General features: G+C 40.0%; 1 long non-coding RNA gene across 3 annotated transcripts in view; it reads right to left on the bottom strand.

Annotated features, from left to right (window-relative positions):
• Positions 1 to 6,028: 6,028 nt before the first annotated feature.
• Positions 6,029 to 10,491, bottom strand: part of LOC122241337 — a 35,614-nt gene continuing 31,151 nt past the window's right edge. For all 3 annotated transcript variants that reach the window (XR_006221416.1, XR_006221417.1, XR_006221415.1), the window contains exons 2-3: positions 6,600 to 6,870; positions 6,029 to 6,247 (exon numbers count right to left, since the gene is read on the bottom strand). This is a non-coding gene — a long non-coding RNA (uncharacterized LOC122241337). The remainder of the gene's footprint in view (positions 6,248 to 6,599; positions 6,871 to 10,491) is intronic.

The following is a 10,491-nucleotide window of genomic DNA, read 5'->3' as shown; positions in this document are numbered from 1 at the left end:
GTTAAGTAGGTGTCTCAGATCACAAAGCTAGTGTTCAGAAAATGTAAAATTAAAACCTAACTCAGTCTGTTTCCAAAAGACCATGTCTGTCTTCTATTTTAACAACATGAAATTCTATCTTCTTGTATGTGTAGGTTTAAAATAATTAGCACATTTCAATTTTTATTAAATCAGTATTTGGGGGCATCTCTTAAATGCTAGTCACTGGGCTCCCTTTTAATAATAGAAAGGTGAATTCTAGGTGATAATACTTTCAGGAAACTTGCAGCAAAATAGGTGTTACTTAGTAATAAAAATTTAGAATACAGAGTGTTCCTGTGAAACAATCATTCTTATGGTGTAAAGGGGACAAGTAGCAGGAGCTGCTACTATGAGCTAGGGGTGGGAGGGTGACATCAAAAAAGCTTCAGAGGGAAGGCAATTTGAGTTTATTGATGAGAAAGGTACACTGAGTGGGGAACAGCCTATCCAATGGTAAAGAACCGTGCAAGTTCATGGTATATTTGAGGCTCTGCAAATAATTAGCACAGTTAGAAAACAGGGACACACAGGACACCAATAGAAAGTGAGCCTAGAAAGATAAGGAATAATAGCACATACAATATCATGTAGTCTGTGCTATACTGCGTGGATGCTAGAAACTACGAAAGTGGGTGCAAAGACATTAGATTTACATTTAAAATGATCTCTTCAAAATGGAGGAGATCATTTAAAATTACTTAAGAGACTCCCAAAACTTGGCGAAGGATTACCAGTTGAAAAGAGAGAGAGGCTTCTAGTTCGAATGAGGACTCTACATTGTCAGGGTCATCTGCGGGAGCCTCTGCTACCTTTGGGAAATGCTACAGGTGTAGAAGACAGATAATACCGGATTGAATCTCACTGTCTCCCAGGCATACTCAAAAAGGTAAATTTTAAAAATCTGTTATTGAAGGGCATCTGGGTGGCCCAGTCAGTTAAGTGTCCGATTCTCGATTGCATCTCAGGTCATGATCTCGTGGTTTGTGAGTTTGAGCCCCGTGTCAGACTCTAGGTGGGCAGCACAGAGACTGCTTGGGATTCTCTCTCTCTCCCTCTCTGTCCCTCCCTGACTTGTGCTTGTATTCTCGCTCTCTCAAAATAAATAAATAAACTTTAAAAAATCTGTCATTGATTTAGGCACCTGATATTTGCTTTTTAAATTTTTATTTATTTTTGAGAGAGAGGGAGAGAGACAGAGAGACACAGAGAGACAGAGCTTGAGCAGGGGAGGGGCAGAGAGAAAAAGGAGACACAGAATCTGAAGCAGGCTCCAGGCTCTGAGCTGTCAGCACAGAGCCTGATGCAGGGCTTGAACTCACAAACTGCGAGATCATGACCTGAGCTGAAGTCAGAAGCTTAACCAACTGAGTCACCCAGGTGCCCCTTTGTTTTTCTAATAAATGAGGAATATGGAAAACTGAGTGTTTTCATTAATAGATGTTTTACTATACATTTCAAAAGATCAGTTACTCTTACTTCTGATGCTGTTGTCCAAATCTCCCATGAGAATGGGTCTGACTCTTTATCTGCAAAGTGTCCCTAAAGGAGGGGAACTGAGTGGCTACACCAGGATGTCTGAGGAGAAGTCTAAAAAAGCTTGCCACAAGCTTTATACTGCTTTGAAGTCATTTTTCTGTCAGTCATGTAAATCATATATCCTGTTCCATAATGTATGTGTTTTAAAAAAACATAAAATACTATTGTAAATTCCTTCACTTTTCTCCCCAATCCTTGAAAAAAAATTAAAATGCTAGGAAAATGTACCATGTTTACCAGATGAATTCCTGTTCCTTCTCTGGCATAACCCTACTTTACTTGGAGACTCCAGCACTATACTATTTTGTTAGCCACAGGCAGGCAACCCAGTAATTTAGGAAATTAACAAATGGATCCTCACTTCTTATGTCAATATGTTATACATACTCTTTCTCAAATCTTATTCACAAGAATCCTATTAGTAGTTAAAAAGAAAAATCAGGGGCGCCTGGGTGGCTCAGTCGGTTGAGCGTCCAACTTCGGCTCAGGTCACGATCTCGCGGTCCGTCAGTTCGAGCCCCGCGTCCGGCTCTGTGCTGACAGCTCAGAGCCTGGAGCCTGCTTCGGATTCTGTGTCTCCCTCTCTCTCTCTGCCCCTAACCTACTCACATTCTGTCTCTGTCTCTCTCAAAAATAAATAAACATTAAAAAAATTAAAAAAAAAAAATTAAAAGAAAAATCAGATTCCTGGGATTCATCCACAGAGGCTACTTTAACACGTCCATGGAAATGACATTAAAAAAAAAAAAAAGTGCACATGTGATTCTGTTGGCATTCTGCAATCCCTACACTGAGAAACTCGGTTTCAGTGAAACGCTAGACTATGGACCATACCCCATGGCCCACAGTCCCTATTATCTTCTACCATGTTGTCTATCCCTCTAACCCTGCAGGTGCCTAGGCCCACATCTCTGTAACCTTTGATACAGCACAAATAGATGCCCAGGTAAAGCAGCCAGAATTTTTACATCCTCTGCACTATGGGTTTTAATGCACTCAGTAGAACCTCTAGACAGGGGAACTGTACTATATTCTGAAAGCAAATGATGTTATAAGAAAGAATAACTTTTAAAACATATAAAAGCATATTCTATTATAAAATAGTGCTGAAATAAAAAGGGGGAAAGACAATAAAAAGAGAAAGCAATCTAAAAAGAAATTGCTATGGGGTACCTTCCAAAATCTGTTCAGCCGAGCCTTCTGCGATCATTTCAATTTTGTAGAGTGTGAAGGGAACTAATAATTATTAAACACTCCCTGTCTATCAGATAGAACCAGTAATAAGGTATGAATATTTTCCTATATTTTCCAAAGAGAAGACAAAGGCTTATTGAGGTAAGTTCAATAGTAAAGTTAAACAAAAGATTACTGGAACTCTTCCAGAATTATTATTAGGCTTTCTCTGGAAGCACTGATACCTGCTTGTAATGCAGAACTTGGCAATCTCTACTTCCTTTGAGACTGTCTATTCACATCACTTTGCAACAGCTTGGAATCTAAACAAAGTTTCCTCACCCATGGAGGTCAAAGATAAGATGACAGATAACCTGAGGGAAGCCATTCATCACTGGAGATGCCAGCAAGACCCCAGCAAAGAGGAACATTGTGCCACTGTCCTAGTTCACTTGCATGACCTTTCCTAGCACAGGCACCCACTCTGTACCACCCTGTACCATCTCATCCCCACACCCAGCATCATCTCTCTGCTGTAAGAGCCAGAAGTGCAAACACATCACTCCAGCCCAAGGGTGCCACGTAAGTATCTCTGGTTCTAGGGGAAGATCACCAAGCAGTTATCAGGACCCCAGCCAGCTTTCAAAATGGAACAAAAGAATCAATTAGGCCTGTATGTCCATGCCAAATGCTCAATCCTATTTCCATACTAGCATGACTGAAACGAAACTAAAAGAAAAGACCTAAATGTTTTCTGTGCTTCAACAGACAAACCTGGCCATGGAAGGTCTTTAAGACAGCACTCAATCCAGTACTTCCCTAGCTTTCTGGGCATTGCACTAGGTCCTGTGGAGAGAAAAATCCCAAGATCCGGCAGGCAGGGTCTGCGTCCTCTAGCGAATTTGTGATTTAGGTGGCTTTATTCTGAAAAAAAGTTCTCGGCCCCAAAGGGCTTTACTAAATGGCAAGTTGGGAAATGCCAAAGTGATGCCTAATTGGTCACACCCAAGTGCTGTCACTTTGTGCCTTAGGAGTAAAATCTTGCTGTTACATAACTCTCGAGTCTTGCAGTTCAGAGACATACCTGGGGCCCAAGTCATGTAAGTGATGCACCCTTTTAATAAAGCTGACAGGCGGAGCTGCATTGCTCAGCAGGTTTCTTTCCCAGTCCCCGTTGTTGCTGGCAGGGGAATCTTTGATGTTAAAGGCACAACCATTTTCTGGAGGTAACCCAGAGAAAAGACATGGTGGCTATTCTTTAAGTAGCTGTTCTCTATCCCCTCATTTTATAGTGCCAACTGTCCATCAGTTGGGGCAGGAAAAGTCTTCAGGGAAACGGGGAACTGGCTCTTTCGCACTAGCATTTTATGCACTTCAAAATCAATTATAAATTGAACCCCAAAGTATGGTGTTCTTAGTTTCTGATATGCTTTGCTAAGGTTCTGCTGAGCTAAGTGGAAACATTTTAGTCCTGGAATGTCAAAGGAATGAAGGAAAATGAAACTTACCATTTGCTCAGTCCAACAGGAGGGACTTTCAGGAACTACAATGAGGCTTCATGCAACTCAATTTTTTTTTATTTTTTTATTTTTTATTTTTTTATTTTTGAAATTTATTGTCAAATTGGTTTCCATACAACACCCAGTGCTCATCCCAAAAGGTGCCCTCCTCAATACGCATCACCCACCCTCCCCTCCCTCCCACCCCCCCCATCAACCCTCAGTTTGTTCTCAGTTTTTAAGAGTCTCTTATGCTTTGGCTCTCTCTCACTCTAACCTCTTTTCTTTTCCTTTTTTTTTCCCTTCCCCTCCCCCATGGGTTTCTGTTAAGTTTCTCAGGATCCACATAAGAATGAAAACATATGGTATCTGTCTTTCTCTGTATGGCTTATTTCACTTAGCATAACACTCTCCAGTTCCATCCATGTTGCTCCAAAGGGCCATATTTCATTCTTTCTCATTGCCACATAGTACTCCCATGTAACTCTAAACCCAGAGACCTTTAGAGCCTCAAACTCACTCCACTAGCAGTTTGATACATATGGAGAACAGGTGAAGCCAGGTTCTGGTGCTAGCAGTGGGAGCATGGACAAGCCAGTGCCTATCTTTATGAAATAAAGATGTGGATAAGTGATCTCAAAATTATTTTTCTTATTAAATTTCCAAGGACCTGGCGAAACACTGTATGTTGTAAAGAGAACAAGATCAAGGGCAAGGAGCAGAAAATAATAATACTTTTCATGCAAACACACTACTGCACTGAATCCTTGCAAGAGCTGTGTAAGGCAGGTTTTACTACTCTCATTTTACAGATGAAGGAACAGAGACATAGAGATGTTGAAGAGGCAACCCAAGGTCACATTGAATAGGTAGCGGAGCAGAGATTTGAACCTATGTCTGCTTAATTTCTAAGTCCAGTGTACTTCATGGCCTCCCATCACAAAAAAAGTTCTGAAGCTGTGTGCACATTACTTTCCTTCCTTGGATCTTAAGCCTCCTTTACACTCTACCCTGAAGGGACTTAAAAGGTGTACCTTAAGCATTATCAAGTGCAGGGAGAAGTCTGTGAGGAAGCAAGGGACAAATGTGCAGTCCTCACCTACCCTGCTCCTCTATTCTACTACCAGAACAGTTCAACTGTTAGATATTTATCTATTGGTTTTCTTTTTTTTAAATCTTTATTTATTTTTGAGAGAGAGAGAGAGCATGAGCAGGGGAGGGGCAGAGAGAGAGGGAGACACAGAATCTAAAGCAGGCTCCCCAACTTTGAGCTGTCAGCACAGATCCCAACACAGAGCCTGCCTGGGATCCTCTGTCTGTCTCTCTCTGCCCCTTCCCTGCACGTGTGTGTGTGTGTGTGTGTGTGTGTGTGTATGTGTGTGTATGCACGCTCTCTCTCTCCCCCAAATAAATAAACATTTAAAAAATAAATTAGTTTAAAAAAGAATTGGGTCAACTTTTAAAAATAAATAACATAACATAACATAACATAACATAACATAACATAACATAACACCAGTTCTTTACCTTTATCAAATACCTTTATCAAAATACCTTTATCAAAAAGGGGAGGAAGGAAGGGGAGAAGGAAGAAAGGAGGCAACAATGAAGGAAGAGGAAGAACTAAAATAAATCTAAAACTACTGAGTGGCTTATTGCTTCACCTCTTAGGATTTTTAGAACTTTAGCACTCTTTTAAGTGGCAAATCGAGAAGAGAGATCACATTTATAGGCTACTTTGTAAACCAGGTTGTACCATCAACTTTTATGCTGTAATAAAATTCCCAAGTCTCAATAGCTCATAGCAACTAGTGTTTATTTCTCACTCATACTACTTGTCCTACACAGAGTGACAATGGCTATGCTCATGATGTCTTCATTTCAGGACCCAAATTGAAGAAGAAGTTCCTATCCAGGACATCCAGAGAAAAAAGAGCAGTGGGAGATCCATGAGATACCATTTAAAGCTTCTGGGCAGCAGTGAATTCTGTTGCTCTCACTCTCATACATGGCCAAGCCTAGTAGCCAAAAGTGGGGAGAAATTATCTTTCTATATGGAATGGCAGCAAAAAACTAGAAACAATAATGCTTCTTAGATGACTTACTCATTCTACCATCTACTCACAAGTTTTTGTTTCTATCCTTAACCTGAGTAAAATACATTCTCCCGTCTCTATGAAAGATACTCCTAAATCCACTCAAATCTAGTCATAGAAAAGGCTCAATGTCTAAAAATCTTATAATATTATATGTATCAGGGCCAGATGGGGGGGTCCTTCAACCCAGAGATTACGAGCTATCTGCCTCCATTATCACACACACACACAGTAGTTGAATAAAGGACAAAATAACTACAATAAATAGTCTCACCAAAGAAGGGGAAGACAAGAGGAACACAGCAGTCACTGGCCTATAGAAATTCTGAAATTGTGGTATTCAAACTTTGCAAGCACCATGTTCCTGGGCACAGAGAATGCTCCTTGATGAAGCCCTGGGTCTGCTCCCTGGGATCTTGGTCCACTTCCTGAAAGGGTCTTGTTTCTCATGATGATTCTTGGCCACATATGGAGACAGCATTGGAAATGTGGCTTTTGGAGGACCTGTGTAGCTTTCTCAGACTGCTTCCTGTAGAAGAATCTTCCTATAGAAGATTGGGATCACAAAATTGTTTTCAATCTCAGTCATAATCTCTAACAACAATCTCTTACAAAGATGTTGGTGCCTCTTTTGGGAATACAATTCTCTCTAAAATGTAATGCACTGTTTATCTATTTGATTTCAGATGGTACCATGTTCAAGTGCAAATAGCCACATTAAGTCTTTTGGAGACCCATCTCTTCTATAACCAAATAACTTAGGACAGTGATACAACGTACAGTGCAGAATAAGACAGGAAGGCCCGATAGGTCATACGGAAGATAGAGGTGCAGTTGTCTCTTTGCAAGCCTACATGAAGTTTAGGAAAATTCTGAAAGCCTGTATATGTACAGGATCAAAATTTAGATTCCTCAACGTTGGACTGGCTCTTCCTAGGGTGTATGGTGGCCCATGCTGCCTTTCTCTAATAACTAACATTGATCCACTGCCCTGCCTCTGGCCCCTTCTCAGAGTTTGCTTCAAATGCCCTTAATGAGAGGGCAGCTGGCTAAGTCAGACTATATCCCCTGCCCAAAGTTTATTGGGTCAGGGTTAGATCCCTTAACTGAAGGGCTAATCAAATTTCTTTATGAGAATTTGGTTTGGAACTGAGAGACTCTAGCTGGAAGTTTGAACAAAGAGGCTACCACTCAAGTTTTATTATTCTGGGTTTAAACAAACTGATAGTCTTAAAAGAGAAAAAGAAAAAAAAATGAAATATATACATTGTTGGAGAAATATGTCCACTCATGGGGTCTATGATATATTCCTATTCAGAAAGTTATTCTCTACTTGAGCTATTTTAAATGGGTACCTATTATTTGCAACCAAATCATCATTCACACAAATGTTTAAACTTAAATTCAATTTCCTTCGACAAATCCTTCTTGAATTTGTGGTTCATGATACCACAAAAGAATTCTCAAAGAATAAAGAGATGAACATGACACAATAACAAGCTTTAGGGGTATTTACAAGCTTTAATAGAGGCAGGTACACAAATTCCCATGATGAAGATAATGATAGAAGTATGTAAAATACTATGGCAATTCAAAGCAAATTGTAACCACAACTGATCTGATGTATCTGGAAGTTTTTATAGAAGAAAATGGCAATTCAGATATAGTTACAGGACAGACAAAATTGAAGAGGCAGAGATGACAGAAAGCCTCAGTTGGAGTAAGTGGCACATCTAAAGGCCTGGAATAAGGAAATGGGGTATGTATTATGGAACAGCATGGAGCATTATTTGGCTAGATCATGGGAAACCTATTGAAAAGAGGAGGAAAATACCTGGAAAGGTAGTTTGGGATATTGTTACAATGGGTAGTGCATACAAATATTCATCAGCTTAACTAGATAGATAATAGAAATCCACAAAAGGAAACCCTGTAATCATTTGGACATATGATCCAGTGGCAATGCATACAGCCATTTTCAATAGGCAAGAAAAGTACAGTGAGGAGAATGAATGGTCTATTGAAAGAAATCATGATGTCTCAAATCGGACAGTCTTATTGTTAATGGGAAGGAAATGTGTATAACCGGCAAGGCATACAGTTAGAAGCTGATGAGCCATATCTGATTGGATATGAATACACAGGAAAAGGAGAACTCAAAAAGGGAAAAAGCTTTCAATTCCATCAAAGGAAATCAGGTCAAGAATAAGATGTTGGAGAGACAAGGTGTTTGGACTTGTTGAATTAAATATGCCAGTGGGACATCCAGGCTAAGGGAGCTACCTGGTCAGCCCTTGGATACCATGAAACCCTAGAATTTTAATCTAGAGAATGCTTAGAAATCATCCTGTACAAATATTTTGTTTTATAGACAAGAAAACTGAGGTCTACAATGTTTAGTGCCTTGCCCCAAATGACAAAGCTTATAAAGATAATCCAGGAAATCTGTTGATAGAGATTTGAGTGGAAATTCAAGGTTGACTGGATCACGCAAACATCCAGACTGAGCATGAAGAGCAAGCAGAAAGAGACTATATGACAACTTCCCATTTTGCCATCAGTGTGGGAAGTGTGTAAATGCTGGTCATTGGCAAGATGGAGCACCTGCTGAGTGCTAAGTACCACACTAAACACTGTGCAATGCTTCAAAAGACATGAACAATGCAGACACCATGTGCCTTGGGAAGCGCGGGGCTCTAATTGGGAGGGCAGGCTAACTCTGCAAGAGCGGACTCGCTGAGGGGTTCCACCCCAGTGTGCAAACACAGATATTGGAAGCTCTTGGCATTAAGCAAGGACAAAGTATTCTAAATGCTTCTAATCCAAAACACAGACAAAAGGAGACAACTTACTGTGTCCTAATAACAAACCAAGATTTATAATTTTGTAAATTAAATTCTACCAAGGGTCTTATTGTAAATAGTTGGAAGGGACTGCTTTCTTCATCTAGGGCGGTTAGATTATGCTTACTGAACTTACATTCAGGAAAGTTGGTAGGATTACACATGTTCTGGGGACACCTGCACATTTTCAAATTAACAAATTGAAATTAGTGGAATAAATATCCTATGTTATCTGTTCATCTTTAGGTTTTAAGGGTGGCTAAACTATTTTGATAAGAATTTGGTATTTTTAGGGCAAAGGCAAAAAAGAAGCATCGATTATGATTAAATTTTATTAATGTCTATGCATATGTTATTTAAAAATGAAATTTAAATATATTCCTTTGGGAGATTTGGCTTTGCTACATAGGTTGGTTTAAATATAAATTTATTATTAAAAAGTCTTAAATTAGAGGTGCACCCGGGTGGCTCAGTCAGTTAAGTGTCTAACTTCAGCTCAGGTCATGATCTCAGGGTTTGTAAGTTTGAGACCCCGTCGGGTTCTGTGCTGACAGCTCAGAGCCTGGAGCCTGGTTCGGATTCTGTGTCTCCCTTTCTCTCTGTCCCACCCCCACTCGTGCTCTCTCTCTCTTTCTCTCTCAAAAATAAACATTAAGAAAAAACTTTTAAATAGTCTTAAATTACAAATGAAAACTATTTTGAGTTATGCAGTAATAGAAGCATCCTTGAAAGATTTCAGGCAGTTCCTAGAATAACATTCAGCTTTTCCACAGTCTCCTCTGACCCTCATCTTATTTGAAAGGAATAAGGAAGACAAGATAGATACACCTGAAAAAAAATTGTCATCAGTGGTCATGTAGGCAGTCTTCCTGCGTCTTGGTGATCGGTTTGACCTATTTATATGCAAAGGAAGAATGGCCCTGTCCACTTTAATTTGGACATCTTGCTTTGACAGCTGGGATTCTGCTTTCTTTATCATTCAGTACATCCTTATTCCCAGAATTTCAGCAACATGATGAAATTTGCCTCCTCCGTAAAGCAGTCTCTCAAAGGTCCACATCAGTGGGCACAAGGGAAAACACCTCACACAACATCACTGCTGTTTGGCAGTGCGTGGGAAGCCATGTTTTCTCTCAGGGACAGAGCTTTTCAAGGCGCCCACATTTTAAGAGACACACAGATGGCGCCACTTAAGACCTGAATAAGGCATTCTTCACAGTTCCACAATGCTTTTCTTTCAGAAGCAGCTTTTCCAATCCTGCAGGTTATCAGAATGTCAAAAACGTTTGGGTCAGAAACACCTACACAAACTCTCACACAAAA

The sequence above is a fragment of the Panthera tigris genome, chromosome C1 (genome assembly GCF_018350195.1).
Source record: "Panthera tigris isolate Pti1 chromosome C1, P.tigris_Pti1_mat1.1, whole genome shotgun sequence".
NCBI lineage: Eukaryota > Metazoa > Chordata > Mammalia > Carnivora > Felidae > Panthera > Panthera tigris.
The sequence above is the reverse complement of the archived record's forward strand: the minus strand, read 5'-3'. Positions and strand labels throughout refer to the sequence as shown.